This window comes from Aythya fuligula, chromosome 4, assembly GCF_009819795.1.
Source record: "Aythya fuligula isolate bAytFul2 chromosome 4, bAytFul2.pri, whole genome shotgun sequence".
NCBI lineage: Eukaryota > Metazoa > Chordata > Aves > Anseriformes > Anatidae > Aythya > Aythya fuligula.
Window position 1 is genome coordinate 32,566,550 of NC_045562.1, and position 17,906 is coordinate 32,584,455.

Genomic DNA, 17,906 nt, shown 5'->3' on the forward strand with positions numbered 1-17,906 from the left:
GGAGCCAGGGTAATGGAGCATTCCTAAGAAGCTGTGCCAACACTGACTTCAAGACATATTTGGAAAAGCTACATGCAATGTAAAAAATGCTCAGCAGAAATCTGGAACTCCTGGATGCTCATACAGTGACAAACTAGAGGCCAAATCAAATGGAGCTGAGGGTGCCAGCCACATATGCTTAACCTGATTCCATCAGGTTTCTGAACCATAGCTTTTCTTCTGTTTCAACTTGCACTGGACAATCTTGAAGTACACAGCTGGCTTAAAATACAAATCAACAAATAAACAAACTACTAATCCATTGTTTATTTATTTTTTTTTTCAATTTTTGGAAGGCAGAAATAGCTTAATTGTGCAGCTTAAAAAACCGCATGATTGACTCACTGCAAAATTCATTAATTCATATAGATATCTTCTCTGGTTTGTTCATAAGGTGCATAAAAGATGCATAAGACCTCAGTGCCTATGTGCATTTGTTAGCTAACATAATACTAATCAGCCTTCTCACGAGCAACTAGAAACCCAGCTAGGTTTCCAGGTGAACACCCAATATAGCTGAATGAGGAATCAATACAGCTCAATAGCATATTCTGCAGGCCAAGAGCTGCTGGCACTCCTGCCCCCATGTACCCAGCATGTACCAAGATATACTACCCTAGTGGAGAATGTCTCACCTGCAACTGCAGCAATGAACACGCTGTACGAGCAGGCTAAAATGTCAGATATTTGATTGCACGTTCTCGATAGAAAGACAGAGCTCAATTTCCTATGCAGTGAACAAGATATTATTGATAAACGTGAATATGCACTTGAGCATCAGTTGGCACAGATATGATAGCTTATTAAAATGAATCATAGTTGTACAATTTAAAATAGGAATACTCATAATTTTAAAGCCAAAACCAGTATGCTATAGTTCTAGAAGAAATACTTCTGGAAAATAGCACAGCTAGAAATAGAATTGTATACATTATATATAAGGACATCATTGATCAAAGCCTGTTTCTGCACAAATTGGTTTGTCAGATGGAAGAGGATTGCAGTAGTAAGATATTGGTTTTAGCTGATGCTCTTTTCTTTAGCCTATGTTACCAATATCATCAACATGATGAGCTCTTCCTCAGATTCAGTGTGAGAACCCACAAAATTCAGGCAATGTGCCACCTCCAGTCTAATTGATGAGAGGCCTTTCTCACCATTTCCACAGTCCCAACATGTGCAGTAATCTCTTGCTACTCTGCTGATTGAGAGCATCCCAGGCTGGAGCAATGAGGAAAATGCTCATCTCAGAACACAATTCCCAGCACACAGGTTAGGAGGATTTCCTGCCTTCACACAGGACAGCACAAAGGGGACAGACTAGTGCTCTCATGAGCTCTCTCTCCAGAATTACTAGGAGGAAAAAAAAAAAAGAAAAAAAAAAAGACATTCAGAAATGTCTTCTATTCATGGTTTCACTCAAGTTATTTTTCTTAACACCCCCCTCCGCATCCACAGCATGTGTCACAATTGTGATAGTGGAACCCTCTCAGCTATAAACCGAGTAATGAAGTTTTTGGCCCTTGTTGCAGACAACTTGACAGGAATTCCAACAGAGACGAAAGTACATACACGCACTTGTATGAACTGTACATAGCCATTGATAGTTTTTCCCCCCAAACTCAACTACTGCCTCTCTGTCACAATCTAATATATGCTCCAGTCCTAGTTCAACAGTACTGTATGCACACGTAAAACCCACAGAAATTCTGCACTTGTATCGATAGTTTTGTGTCATTAGCCGTAAACTCAACTCCACCTCAGCCAACATCAGCCCTGCCACTTTCCCTGCCTCTCACTGTTCCTGGTGTGAACCCATTTTCATGCACTCAGCTTACTTTAAACCTAGGAAAATCATTTTCAGGGGGTCTTTTTGTCTTCTGGGGTTTTCATGTGGAGAGCTTCATCAAAGTGCTTCCTTTTACAGAAGTTACTTCCACATGCCTGGAAGAAAAGGCTGAGAAAGGGTGAGGAACTGATGGACAAACCTTTTTTTTTTTTTTTTTTTTTTCCTCTCACCAGAAAGGGTGGGAAGAGGAGAACTCAAGTTTCCAGACTTGCTAAACCATTCCTGTTCCAGTCTTCAAAAGCTTTGGAAACTTCAGAGAAGAAAATCAAAGAACAGCAACAACTTTCTTAGAAGCTTGGATGAACAACTTTGCAGTGGACAGCCAGGTGGGGACAATAATCTCCCACAGCATTGGTCCCCTTCAGAAATGCCACATCAAAGGCTGTAATCACATTAATAAATTGAGACACTTCACCAAGCTGCCCTTCAAAGGAAGAAGAGATAGCAAACCTAGCAAACGAAGACTCCAAATGATGAACACTGATTAACTCATGCTCTAGTATGCATGACTTTAGGAACAGATTGGAATGGCCTTTTTGGTGACATACCCTAAGGATAGGCAAATGTAACCCTGACTTAATAAAAGTTTTCTTGTTTGGTTGGTCGGCTGTTTTTTGTTGGTTGGTTGGTTGGTGTGGTTTGGTTTGGTTGTTTTGTTTTGACTGAGGTTTTTCACCACGTTTTTTCCTCTGAAGCCACTCACTTTCGCAAAGAGCTAAGCACTGAGCAGCTCATTCAGAAAGCGATGTACACAGACACGCAAGGAGCATGAGCGCTGCTCTGCGCTGAAGGTCAGAGCTTTGATATTCCAAATTCGGACTCCTGCTCAAACAGGCTCACAAACAAAAGTGCTGCAGTTTATCTTCAGGCAATGTTCAGCATTGTGCCCAATGCCTTGAACACTTCAAGAATCCTATAACAAGGCAGAAAGGAGAGAGGAAAGATCAGGTTCAACTTCAGTCATGAAATGTGTTTGCATTGTGAAAATATCTGGAACCTACTTTCAAAAATAATAATTCAGGGAAAGTTGTGTTCAGTCTCTACAACTGCTTTGCCCTGACTGTAGCAGATGGGAGTACAAAGGAATTTTTATCTGATGCCCAGTTACCTTGAGATGAAATTCGGAATATGTTTAGTTTGAGGTGTGTGGTTTGTTTTTTGTTTGTTTTGTTGTTATTTTTTGCTTGTTTCTTCTTATTTTGTGCATGTGCTTTCAGTGGTGGAGAGGCTCAGCTTTCTTCTAGTAGTAAACTGTTTATTTGCTATCAAAAACTGAAGGCCAATAAATTGTTAACTACTTATAATCAAATCCTATCTACCTATGAAATAAGTAGCTGTCTCCAAACTTTGTTGCACAAAAGATTTACTCTGTGTTCTTTCCAAGCTATTTCAGTGTGACCCTAGGGCAAATAACAATGAAAAGCTGGGCAGTGAGAAAATGCTTTCACTGTCTTACTTAGTATCACAGTCAAGAAATAGCTACACTGGCATCCTTGCCAACTAGGTTCATGTGTCAACTGCTACTTGGATTATTTTGAAGCAACAGCCCAAAGAAGCCATCCTAGTAAGGACTACAAAGTAGTGGATCCTTATTCTTCATTTCAAAAATACTTTGGAGCACAGTATGAAGGATCAAATGAAACTGAACTTGAGAAATACCACTGCTATAGGGGCTTGGAGCAACGTAGTGTCTGCTTAGATTTAACAGTTCTCTTTAAAGAGTTTGATCCGATTACCACACACAAAAATCCTCAGTACTTATTTCAGCTGTAGTGGCACTTCTGAGTGAAGAGCGAAAGCCACCAGATGTATCTCACAGCTTCAGATCCCTTTGCTGGGTCCAGCTCATATAGGCTACTCCGTTAATGGAGAAAATCAGGATGTGTAGGTTCCCTTTTCGGACGCATTTACACGAACATGTATAACTATGCAAGCTCTTTCACTGTACCCTCAAAGGCTTATTGAGACACGGCACAAGTTTTACACCAGGCCAAGCTCATATGCAGGCAGCTTTGAGAAGCAGAGCAAGCCCGAATATGTTTGTTCTTGACATCTATTGCAGTGGAGAGCAGAGAAAGGAATAGAAGAAATGCACTGACAGCTCAGCCAGCCTGTGCCTCCCATCTCAATTCAATGCCTTCCCCCAGCCCTTTACAGGATCAAAAAGATGCTATTTCAGATCTCGGTTCATAATAACAAAGATATGTATGTCCTTCTGATCTCTCTGGATTTTTAACTTTCAGTTCCTGTCCTCCTACACATCCCATTTCTGCATGGGAAAACCACACCAATTCCACTGCAGATGACTTTTGCACTCCTCCAGACCAGAGGCTAGGGAGGCCCTTCAGGAAGGGTAAGTTATTTGAGCTGAACTGAGCTCACTGCCACTGACACAAATTCTGCATTGCAAAACAGATTTACTAAAATTGTTGACAACAAACAAGGAGCAGCTCCACCCCTCTACGGAAAGCAAGAATGAACGCTCTGGAACGAAACCCAGCAAGAGCACATTTCCGAACTAATAGTGTTACAGTACAACATATTAAAAGAAAGACTGGCACAGAAAAGCAAATGCTCTACACAATTGAAACACATGCAAAGTATTCTGATTGAATTTGTCTCAGTATTTAAAGATCAAAGATAAAATTATTTCAGACAAGATGCTCCTTTTCCAAGCAACATGCTTAAGACTGTAAAAAATGTCCATTTCAATTAAGATTTTGGCACTGGCTTTTGAACATCCCAAGTTTGTTAATTTTATGTAAAGCAAAATAAAATTATATTCTCAATGGACTTCAGCAAATTAAATGAAAGTATTTCCAGCAGCTAACTTGAAAAGGGATATCATTAAAGCACTGTGTTCAATCTTATCTGTAGTTACCACTTCAGCTTCTAGTCACGACACATTCATTCAAAACAAAATAGCAGATTGTAATGTGGGCTGATATCTGAAGGCATTTCACGAGCGTACTCATGTTGAAGTTTAAATTTTACATGATCACTGGAGAGATTACCTTTGAACTACTACAAAACTGTTTCCATTTCTTTGTTCTGTCTCTGCATTAGCATGTGGCATAGGGAAATTTAATATAATTTCTTTCCATTTAATTATGTTGACTAGTTAGCTAAATAAGATATAATGCAAAACTGGAGAACATTTTCTCTACTCTGTTTTGCCCCCCCTCAAAAGAGAGCCAACCATTCAGATTCAGATTACACAGCTTTCAGATTTGCTGCCCAAAACCCCAGGTTACGGACATAACAATATTACAGCCATCCTTTTTTTTTTTTTTTTTTTTTTTTTTTTTTTTTTTTTAAATAGTTCATTAGGTCTATGATTTTCTTCTGTTTCTAACCAGGAGTACTGATGCTTCAATATGTTGTTAAATGAAAAATGTGCTTTGACACTTGTCACTACATCTTAAGCTAGAAAATGAGCGTGGTTCTTAATCAGAACAGACAAAACTACTGTACTGTTTGATGAAAATTACAATTTCTAACTGGCTCTGTGTAAACCATTCTAACCTAATGCCAAGTCCTTGATGATAAGTGCTGCTAGGAAACATTATTGGGCAGCCCTATGCATGCAGACGGTTAATTATGACTTCAGTGGAGAACAGTTCATGAGATTATGTACACTTACAATGCAATTAACTCTTGTTTACCATTTCTTACATATCTGCTATGTAGCATATGTGTAGAACATTAATACTTTGCATATCATTTTAACTTCTCTGCTCAGAGGGGTCCAGGCCTATAAGGATCTGTATGCTTTTTCTCTTTAATAAGAAAAAGGGAATAAATCACAATCGGTTTACAACCAAGCATTGTCTCTGGTGCTTGCTTTTACGATTCCATATATAAAAATCAGCTAGATCTGTGCCTACTATAGCCACCTGCTGAAATTTCAACACCAAAATAAGATCTATAATTGGATGTACAAAAACAGAACCTCTGAAATTACAGCACAACAGGCCCAAAATTTGCAGCAGGGAGAGCGGAATTCTGCAGCAGTGTTTATATGTGGCTGTCAGCAGTTGTACACCCACAGAATCTACTATTAGCAGGAAAAAAAAAAAAAGCCAAGAAAAAATCCCACGTACATAGCCTCCTACTTTTAGCAGCTCTAATTTTCTTTGCCCTCGCAGGAGCTTTTCCAGATTCCCTCCCCTGTTCCAAAAGGAGTACGTGGGCCCCACGCTGTACAGAAGAAGTGCATAGGACACCATCATCTCTTCCATAGCATATTTAGGAAACTAGGTAAAGGGGAGACAAGAGCGTATAATTCTTCACAGTTTCCTCAAAAGAGCTGAAAGATACCACCTTATATGGTAAAGACAATTTTTAGTGTTTTTTTTTTTTTTTTAATAGAACTCATTTACATTTATTAGCATCTCACATTCCTGTGACAGTTCAAATCCATATATAAGGCACAGATAGAACATTCTTGTCTCTTCCTTATGCACAGCCTTAGACTGTAGCTTTACTTACACCTTAATACCTTTGCATTTCACTTTTTTATCTCCCACTGCAGTACTAACCCCAGCAAAGCTCCTCGTACAGAAAGCTTGGCATTAGCGTGAAGGCAGAGTCTTAGGGCTTTAGCCACTGCACCACCTAGATTCAACCAAATCCAAGCTCCACAATACCCTAATGGCTAGAATAATAATTGCTACTTTGCTTAGCAGTCCCCAGGTGCTACAACACACAGAGGCTTTAAACCCATTGGGAAATGATAAAAGAAAATACTTTTACTGCCAAGGCACCTCATAGCATGGCACTGGCACAGCACGTCCTACTGAATTTGATACTGGGACACCTCCAAAGCACAGCCATGTCCTAGCTCTCCTCCAGTGCTGTTACAGGTGGCTTTGAGAGTTTATGTGGAACAGCAAACTCCAAATTCTCTGAAGTATATGAGGAATCCAGTTCAAGACTTCAGAAGAAACTTTCCTTCATCCCCAGTGCTGATGCCGAGCACAGAAATGTGCTCAAACATCTGGAAAGCACTGCCATGACCACAAAGGTCTCCAACACGGCTCAGAAGAGAGATACAAAACTAATGCAGACACTCACAAATTTAAAGCCCTGGCAGAGAACATCACGCACAGATCTTTTCTATTCTATCTTATCTTTGAGAAAACGGTGCGAGGTTTCCTCACTTGCTTTCATACGAAAACCTTCAGGAAGTCAGAGTCCTTCATCTGTTCTACTGACAATATTGGCAACAGACTGTCGTGAACTCTCACACTTCATTTGCAGAGGTGGGTCAGGAAGACATCAGCTGCAGCGCCGCTTGCTTCGACCATCTGTGCCCACAGCCCAGGGGCCCTACAGGAGTTTTCTGCTTGCCTATAGTACAGCCTCCTTTTCTGAGGCTGCTTTTTCTCGGGAGGCAGAGAAATCAGCTGGTCACAGCTGTTGATAGGGTGAGGTAGAACTGGTAGAATTATTAACATTATTAATGTTCCCTCTCCACCTGCCCAGCTAAAGAGGTGGTGAGCTGTTCACACCATTTCCACGCGGACTGAAATAGCTCTGACCCACAGAAAATATACAGTGCTCTGGGGTTCTCACTTCCCTCTCTGGGCTCCAAGAGAAGCAATGGCCTGTGGTCCCACGTGCAATTTACAATAAAACAAGGAACGTACGTGATCAAAGATGACCTGTTAAATTGAGCACAGGCTGTGAAAAAAACATTAGTGAACTGAGGCAGGGAAAAAGAATTACTCCTTCAGAACATGACTGAAGCTGTAAGACGCACACAGCAGGGCAACACCACACACAAGCGCGTGCCTTCAGAGCAAGCACCAAGTCAGTAACGTTCTGCCTTGGAACTCGGCGGACCGACGATGCTATCATTAACACACGCTTGTGGGGCTGCCAGAGTCTCGTGGTACCAAACATCACATAAGTGGATTTGCGGCATAGCAGGTATGCTCCAGCACAGGCAGGTGCTATCAGGAGGCTGAGGATGCCTGCCTGTGGCAGAGATTACAGACTAGGTACTTCTTACACCGTGTGCTTCTAGGAAATCTGATCCTTTGCTTCTTGGACCTGCTCTCCAAATGCCGTAATGCTGTCCCCACGTCTCAAGCTGGACAAGATATAGGTCAGCTCCAACAAACTTAACAAATGCCCATTTTTTTGTTCACTTAGTAGCATTTAGTAGACTTCTCATAAATGTTCAGCCATGGCAGCTTTTATGGTATTTATTAGCCTCTACATCTTTTACCTGGAAGTTTAAGTCCATAATGTGTTTCCTCACCTTTGTATTAGTCAGATGGCACAGTAACTGCCAGCTCCTGCAGCTTACAAAGAGCATGGTTTAAGCTGCAATAACTGTCTGGACAGTATCTGAGTTCCTGACACCTTAGCAGTGGTGATCCAACCCTAAAAATGACTTGTTTTTATGTCTAGGCAAACCAAAAGCATTAACTCCTGCATCCATCAGAAGTTCTAAGTTTGCTTAGAGATGTACATGTATTACATTGCAACTTTGTTCCTTCTCTTGTTTTGGACCTCATCCTACCCAATCCATGTGTCAGAGGAACAAACCAGCACTGCTCATTACGCCCAGCTTACCGAGAAAGGCGCATTTGCTACAAGCACAATTCCCACTACACACATGCCAATCTTTGTCCCACCTCTTCTCCCCCTCCCCTCTGACCCCGAATCTACAAAAACAGCCCTGTCTCATTCCCCACCAGCCTGCCCACCCTGACATTTGTGCTCCTCAGCCCCACTTGCTGTTCCTCTTTTCCAGCTCTCAGTGGCACATCTGCTTGTTCTAGCTGCCTAATGTCCCTTTGTCTTGCTGCAGACAATCTAGCCCAGGATCCTGTCCCCGAGAGTGACATTAGGGGATGCTATTTAGAAAGAACAAGCAAGCCTTCCGTTGTCTGCAATCCATTCCTCTAATATTCCCCTAGCATCAGAAAGCGTTGTATTATGGATGCTAGAGGACAGATTCCTGCCTAATCCTTTAGTATCTATTTATTGACCTGTTGTACATGATTTAATGTAATCCCTTTCAAACCTGCCGAAATTGTCTACTTCCACAAGCTCCTTACAGCACGTTCCGGAAGTTCCGTGCCTGCTGTGTAAAATACCAGGGCCTTATATAGTGCCAAGATGCTGGCCTCTGTCTTGTTATAATGCCCCACATTTCGCTGGTTCTTTTGGCTGCTGCTACTGCATACTCAGCCAACAATTTCAGAAATCTCTCAACTGACTCTGAGATAATTCCTCTTGTGTTGCAATTACTTGTTCCGAGTTTGGCATTTTGTTGGTATGGTTGAGATTATTTTTATTTAGATGATTACCTCACTTTTATCTATTCTGAAGCTTGTTCTGCCATCTTCCCCCCCCCCCACACACACAGCTTTGTCAGACTTTTGTGGACTTCATTCACTAAACACACCCCATTTGATTTCTGAAACCTGTTTAGCAACATTTGCACTCAGAGTTCAGGTGAGGAGAAAGTGATTCCTGAGGATCCCTCTCTTGACTCTCATCCTGAAAAGTGACACAGACTCCAGCATTTGCTTTGCAGCTTTTAATCATCTTGCAGTTCATGGAATAGCCTTTTTCCCCCAACACTCTAACAAGTTCATTTCTTTAACCTTTGCTGTTCCTTCTATCCTGGAAGATGCGGGTAGGAAATGTTACTTCTGTTTTTTTCTCCCCTCACCTAGCATGACCACAGGTTTCCTTTATCTCTCTTCCAGGTTCCTTGATGAAGGGATGCATGGAACAGTAAAGTGACCAACTTGTTGCTTCCACTCACCCAAGGGAAGAGCCAGATGAACAAGGGCAAGAAACCAAACTACTCCAACACTTGCCTCTAGTTGTTTTTGCAGGGACATTACTAAGCTGCTATGGGAGGAAGATGGCAGTGACTTTGATTATTGGCTCTATTTCAAGCAGCACAAATGGGACAGGCAGACAAACAAACATTTATTCTCACCACAACCAGAAACTTCTATTATAAAATTTGCACTAGCCCTCACCAAGAAATACTTATAGGATCTGGCAATGCTTCATACAGATTAAAAAAAAACAACCTCATCCTGTGAGGGCACACATGACCATAACACACAGCTCAAAGAGTCCTGCCAAAAAGTTGTGGTTTTGTTTTGTTTTGTTTTTCCCCAGGGGTGAGCCATGTGTGATGAAGACCAGCCATGCAGACATCACTCTGCATCCCATGCAACGGAACTGAATGATGGAGTTCCCCATGGAGAAGTGACCCACAGAAGCAGAACAGGAAAAAGACAATTGGGTCTGCATTTATCAAAAAATGGGTGGAAATGTGTTCGCTTGAAAGAGCATCGAGCAAAGGTTGTTTTTTTTCCTCCCCCTCACAGTACTGTAGCTATGGTGTCAAATCCTATCTGACCCCTGTTCTGAGAGGAATGGCTTTGTTAAGAGGAAGTGCATGTCATCAAGACAAATCTCTCTCTTTATTAAATTAATTCCTGTACAAGAGACTGAGACCTTTCCTTCTAAGCTCAGAGGGAATCATACTGTGCCCACGTCTTATGCTTACCTTTTCATCTCCTAAAGAGAAATTATACATAAAATATCCATCCAAACTTATCCGAGTACTCTTGGTAATGGTTGTGAGATGATGAAATGGCATAATTCTTTGTAAAATAAATGCTTGAAGAAAACATGTAAAACAAACAAACAAAAAAAAAAACAATGGTGTTTACTTAATGAAATTACAATAGAGCCTTGAGAAAAGTGATTCATTTCTTCAGCAGTTGTCTATTATCAGCTGCTTCACCTATTTGTTTTGTTTGTCTGTTAGCCTCAGCTGTGATGTGCACTTGCTGCTTGACTGGCTAGATGACCTCAACTACAAAAGCTACAGGCAGTGGTAGGGAAAGAAACAGTCAGGAGTTTATAATGCCTTGTCCTCTGAAATGCCAGCTTCAATTCGCTTAGAGCCAGTGGTTCAAATTCATACAGCACAATTACTCTTTAAGGAGTTAAAACGTTACTGTTGAGAGACAAGAAAATGAAAGCATTTAAAAAGCAGAGGGAACTATTCTTGTGAAACATCACTGCTTTCATTCCCCACTGGGAAACAATAAAAATGTCACCTCCCCATAACCAGCATCGCTCAAAGACACAGATGCTGAGCAACTTGTGAAGTAAGTCTGACTTTTTCAGTCCACCCAATATTCGCGAGTGTAGTGTCCTCAAATTACCTCTTTATGTCCAGCCCCTACAGGACCTGAGTCTGTCTGTCTTGTTTAAAAAAAAAAAAAAAAAAAAAAAAAAAAAAAAAAACACACCTACAAGTGTAATAAAGCTCATTTGGGTGAGCAGCAGCTCATATTTGAGCTGTTAAACAAAGTTTGTTTAACAAAGATTGTAACAAAACCTACTATGCATCACAGCTGGCATGCATAATAGACAGGGTTTAAAAAGAACATTATTATTTACGAGGAAAATGGTGCTGAAAATAAACTCCTACACATGTTTAATGTCTTCTTTCCTTTATTTTTATTCTAGATAGCAAGAAGAATTTAGAAAAACACCACAACCCAAAACAATGAAAGAAGACTTGATGCCTCATAATGACTAACTTTATGCAAAACTCCTTTTAGAAAAAAAAATTCAGTTCAAGAGTTCTTCAGTTGACTGTATATCAGTAGATAAAACATGACAAAAACAGTCATTCAGAAGTAATTTTAAATTAAATTTCCATCTAATAAAAGCTATTTGTCTTCTCTATGACTCATATAGAAGAATGAAGAAAATACGATGCAAATTCTCTTTGTCACGACCCCTTTTTCATTTCTTATTTGCTGATGTATATCACATTATTGAATTTTTGAAAATGAGGAGGAGACTTGGTGAGTGCTTCACCCTACACACTTTCATTATTTAAAAAAAATCACATTTGAATATGCTGAAGTTCCAAATAAAGTTGAAGTTATTCTATAATTAAGTCATTTTACCTCTTAAAGTTCCCCAAAAGACACATGTGAAGCCCAGTCTAGGCTGTCTTCTTTCTTTGTCTCTCAAAACATTAACAATGTGCTTACAGGTTGTCCCAGAAACTAGAGAGTGCTCTTGTACTGAAGATGGAGGGGTATGGAGTGCTGCATCACTGTTAAGAGGAGAAGCGCACAAAGTAATGAGCCTCAATCCCTAGCTCTCCCATGCACAAAGGCTTCTCTGTATTTCAGTAGACAGAGAAACTGTGGAGTCTGAGCATCTTGGATTTGGGACTAGAAGTACTTGCATGAGGTGTCAACACAGGAGCCAAAATGTTTCATATATATGTTGCTAGCCGTAAGGAACCCAACATGGCTAAGGTGACAAAACTTCGGAAGCTTTTTATATTAACACAAAGCTCAGGGGAAACATTTACACAGTGGCACTTCTATTGCATGGTAGTGCTTTCTGCTTCCACGAGAAAAATTGCACCTGCTTGGGCACCCTGTTTACAGTCTGCAAAAACCCACAGCCATCCTTTTGAAACTGGCATCTGGTGAGAACAGCTAACTTTTCTGCTGTTCAGCCTGATAGAGCTGTTACGTGAAAAAGACTGCAATATACTGGGTAGAGAGTTTAAATTCTATTTTTCATGGTAAGTAAAAGGAAAAAGCAAACAACTACTGCAACAGTGGAAAATGCCAGGTATCACTCAGCCTCCCCAAACCTGGCAAGACAACGTTTAAAAGGTAAGAGCTGTATTAAGGTCTACGTGACAACGGCTTCTGCCCTCTGAGTCCATCATTTTTTACTCTAGGGGATGGAGTGCACTTTTCTAAGGGAATTCCCCCTGTAAGTACCTCTTCAAAAATGGGCAGTATCAGTCAAGAGTGAACAACAGAGAGAAGGAGAAGCGAGTTGTTCTAGCCAGACGTATCAGCTTAATTTCAGTTGAGCTTCAGCTGTCATTTACAGCTACTCTTTGTCAATAGTCTTTGATGGACTATGCAAGATACATGTGGTTTCCTTTGCCAATTATGTAAGCAAGCAGATACATGTCAATTTGAACACTGTGTATGCATGTTAACACATTAACGTAGCTGCATATTCACACACACACTCTTACAAACACATATGTACACATACACAGGAAAACCATGAGGAATCAGTGGAGAGACTTCAGCACAGAGACTACAGTGTTAAAGACTGTCAGTGAGTTGGGAGCATGACTTAAACAACGCATAACCAAGGTATTTTAACACAGAAGTGTAAAATAACTCAGTTTTATCAGAGAAAAAAAAAAAAAAAAAAAAAGAACATTTTGGCATAATAGCTTTGGATCTTTGGGGAATCTGGATAAGCTACACCTATATAAACATTTGCCAGTACTTCTACATTTCAGCAGTGATGCTGGAACAAACAGGGAGGCAACCATTTTTCCCTCATTGAACCAGGCTGAACGCACATCCTGTGCGGAACACTGTACTAGTCAGAAGAGCTCCTTACAGGTACAACATTCACGTTTCACACTAAATACCAAAAACGCGGAGCTGAAAAATGCTGAGAGTAAGTCTAATATACATATTATGGAGCTGGACATTTTTAAAAAGTCAAAATCCAGCCTTTCTGTTATGGGTTGAGGGCTTTTACTTTATTTTGTTTGCTTTGAGAGGTGTTTTGTTTTATTTTTTCTCTGCAAGCACAGTTTTTGATTGGCAGCAAATATCTTGAGCATGTTAGGAAATTAATTACTTAACCTGTAAGATATCTTAGTGCTATACATGGTGTCCTCAGTTAATTTAACTCACAAAACTGCCAAGTGCAGTAAGGCCTATCACAAAATTAATTTTCAAAATCAAATCAATAATGAACTATGGATAAAATTACACGGTCATCAATATAGAAGTTAACCTACTTGACATTTATATTCCTTAGACTGATAGCTGGCATGTGCCTTTCCTATGAATATTGACAAGTCAGAGGGAAAACATTGTTACAAGATTTCATGGCTAATACTGTGGCAGATGATTTTGACTGGCAAATCAAGCTCTAGACATGAGCTCTACCTGTGATACTGCTTTCCGCCACATCCTGTGATGTATCTCATCTTTCAGCCCTCAGTGTCCCCAGAAGAGAAATAAGAAATACCCACTCACCTCATGAAGTGCTGGGAAACTGAAATGGTTTATAAGCCTCTTATAAACTAGTGTCAATGTAAATGGAAGACATTCAGCACCTTACAATACATTTTAGTGCCTTGCAGAATCAAACTAACCATACAGCTCTACAAAAATCAAATGCACGGTGACCAAATGTAGTCTATTTGAGGGTAAAATTCACCCTTAACACTTAAAATGGAAGTGTTATATATACTTATTAGTATTTTTTAAATCATTATTTATGCCACTGGTTTACAGAATAGCATTCATAGTGAGATCTCCAGATTTTCAAACGATGCTAAATTTGGAGTCAGTGCAAATAATGAGGAATAATACAATCAGATTCAAAAGGATTTGGATCATCTAGGTAATTAGGCCAGCAGATGGCAAATGTAGTTCAGCGTAGGAAAATGTTAAATAATTGGTCTGGGAATATGTACTAAATGGGATGATCATATAGCATGATGATTAAGTAACAGCATTATTTGTGGGGATAAAAAATTAAACCATTCCATCCTGCATACAGAAAAAAGAGACAAAGAAAACTGTTATGACAACATATTAGTAAATAAATAAAAAAGGAAATAGTAAAAGGCATTTATTAGATTCTACACATTATAATGTACGTGATCTGTTTTTACAATCGAGAGATCCAGGCAGGAAGTAGTTTAATTAGGTAACAGAACCAACTAGTGTGAAAGCGCAAGTATAAGCAGAAGCATTCAACACCTTACAGGATGTGTTTGGCATCACATAGTATCGTATCTAAAGTCAGAAATGTTCTTTGAAGATCAAGTACACTAGGATAAAACTAAAGCCTTTTGAAGTTTAAAAACCAAAACCCAAAACAAGGCCAGATAAAGTGAGAAACCCTGGCCTACTCAATTAATAGTCAATATCTCAACAAAGAAGTATCTTAGGGAGAAATCTCAGATTCCCCATTGGAGTTGTGGGTTTCGTATATGAGGCCAAAATGCAAGTTCCTTATCTAAACTAGGAAGATCAAGGACTCCAGATTTTGGTCTCTCTAGACACAATTCTAATCACTTCACTATCAGCTCTTCTACAGTGAGCTTCCAGGGCTGTTCTGAAGCACGTATCCCTTCCCTAATACAGATTTCTTTTAAAAGGATGGAAATTGAATTTTTGTTAAAACTTGGAAGAATACACAACCAGTTGCAGTAATTATGTGTATCACAGATCACCATGGCACATAGGAATAACTTCTGTAGAAAGAAAACCATTATTCTAGACACTGTGTTGTTGAAAAAATACAGTACAACGAATGGTAACAGCAACAAAGTAGTATAGGCAGATCCGGGAAGCAGCTATGTAAAAACACCGCAGGATTGTCACTTCTGGCACAAACTGGTCCTTTTAAAAATTAATAAAAATACAAACACAAAGATGAAAGGCTAAAGCTAAAAGAAAGATTTGTGGTACACTGACTAATAGGAATGGGTTCACTTAAAGGATGTTATCACATACAACCAGTGACATTTCAGGACAATGCACGTTATGAGAAGAAGCACAGACAGTCACGGTCCATTTTCACCAGGAAAGATGACACAGATGTGACAAATGGAGGTTTTTCAAACAACTGACTATTGTTAGAAAGTTATTTTTCACACTAGTAAAGGGCAAAATTTGCAATAAAAAAGGCAATGCTGTTTGTGCCATTAGACATATTCATAGGTCCACACAACAGAAGCAGGATTCAGCACCAAAACAGAAGTTACAAAGTAGGAATCAAAACTTTAAAATGACAATATAACAAGAGATGTGCAGAACTACTGTACAGCCCAGGAAAATAAATATTGATGTGTATAACTGAAAGACTCTACAATAACATAGCTTACCAAAGGCTCTGCTGGATTCTTCAAGCAATGAAAAAATTTAGCCAGTTCTAGTTGTCTTTGTTAAGTATAACCTCTCACTTAAGGAAGATGTAATTCTGAGAGCTCCTATGAGGAAGATGAGATAATTTCAACTGCTTGTTCTAGCCATATCACATGGTTATTTGGTTGTTCATTTTTTAAATGTGTTTATTTAAATGAAAAGAAAACAGCAGAGGGGCTGTAAAAAGCAGACAGGTGGGATTAAGATACCAGTAAATATTAAAAAGCACATTGCTAGTCCTAAAATATCTTACGGTCTTATAATAAAACCATAACATTCTTCCCTTACACCATTAATTCTTTTTCACCTTAACCTGCTTACTTTATTTTGTACTGAAGCTATCATATGAAAGTGCTTTGAGTGCTTTTCTCTGATTGCACTGGCAGAGAAATATGAACCATTACCTATCATTACCTTTATTTCAAACCTGTCACTTCTTCCTCTTTGTAGCCAACAAGCTGCAAGAAGGGGAAAAAATGCAGTCTCTATCAAAGAATAAAGCCACCCATACAAAAATAAGCTGAAAGGAATGTGGAACAAAGGAGGAGGGAGGGTGAAGAAAGGGAAGGAAGTCTTGATAAATCTGCTCTCTCTGTGCAAAGGACATTCTACTCGCCTGCTATCAAAAATCTGTCTAAAACACAATGCATGCTGGAGAGCTGGCTTCTGCCTCTAAGTCTTTCTCCTGACACGCCTTGTACTTAAAATACCTCTGTCATTCCACAAATATTATGCAAATAAAAATAATATTGATACCACTGACTCTTGCATGGAAAAAATGTATATAAATGGAGCTTGAGAGCATGAGAGAAGATGCACTTCCCTCAAAGCTGTGTCTACCTTTTATAAGGTGCTTTTCAGTAAATCCTTCATGAGCCACACAATGAGCTGTGAGCAATTAATGGTAATTAAATGGCCCCTCTAACCATAACACTGCAGTGACACATTAATGACCTCAAAACGTACTTGGATTTGGAACTTTTTTCCTCCCCCCGGGTGCATGCCAGGCTGCCTTACCTCCGTAAAGCTGCGGCATGCTCCAGCTGCTACTGCACACGCACGGAATGTCATTCCCGCCCGCAGTAGCACGCACCGTTCACCAAACGCTGAAGGAAAGCAACCATTTTACAAGGGCGCTGCAGATACAGCTCAGAGACTAAACCATGCCAGTAAGCTTTGGTTTGCCTGCTTGAAACACCCAGAGAAGCTACATGCAATTGCAAACTGATGGTGTACTGACAGGTAAGCCATCATGAAGGCAGCAGAAACATGTTCCAGAAGCTTATCACGCTCTCTGACCTGGGTTAGTAGTAAGTCTGCCTTGTAACAACTCAAGAAATAATCATCAGTTAAGAGTTGATTTGCCCGCAGCCTAACCATGGAGCTAATGCCAGGACCGTGGTGTCCCCTCATCTCTCAGAAAGTGCTTTATTAGGAGGCAAAGGAATACCAGAAGATCAGTCACCCCTGTACTCCAGAAGTATCATGGCAGTCACTGGAAAAAAACAGACAAAGTAGTGTAATGAGCTGGCAAACAAACAGCTGCATTTGCAGTCACTTCTGATTTTGCCATTAAACCTCTACAGACTCAACTGCAAATGCTCATCTCACATATTATTTTCATCTTAGCAAAGGAACGTAAGATAAAGAAATCCAACATAACGAACATAATGAAATCCAGAGGGACAAAATGACATAGGCAAGTATCTTTTGAAAGCAAATGCCTCTGGAAAATACTAAGTATTCAATCAAACTTAATTAATTGACAACAAATGCTCAAGTTCAGTAGAGTGTCTGACAACTTCTATCTCCAAAGGTATCAAAAAAAAAAAAAAAAAAAAAAAGAAGAAGATGAAAACATCTAGGATATGTTTTTAAGAATGAAGCCAGAGCATCTGCTGTGGCAGGCATTTCATCGGGCAGCTGCAGAAAACTGAAGGGCTGGCTGAAGGAATTTATCAGAGAACAGGAACAGAGGGAAAACTTACGGGACTTAACAAGAAAGA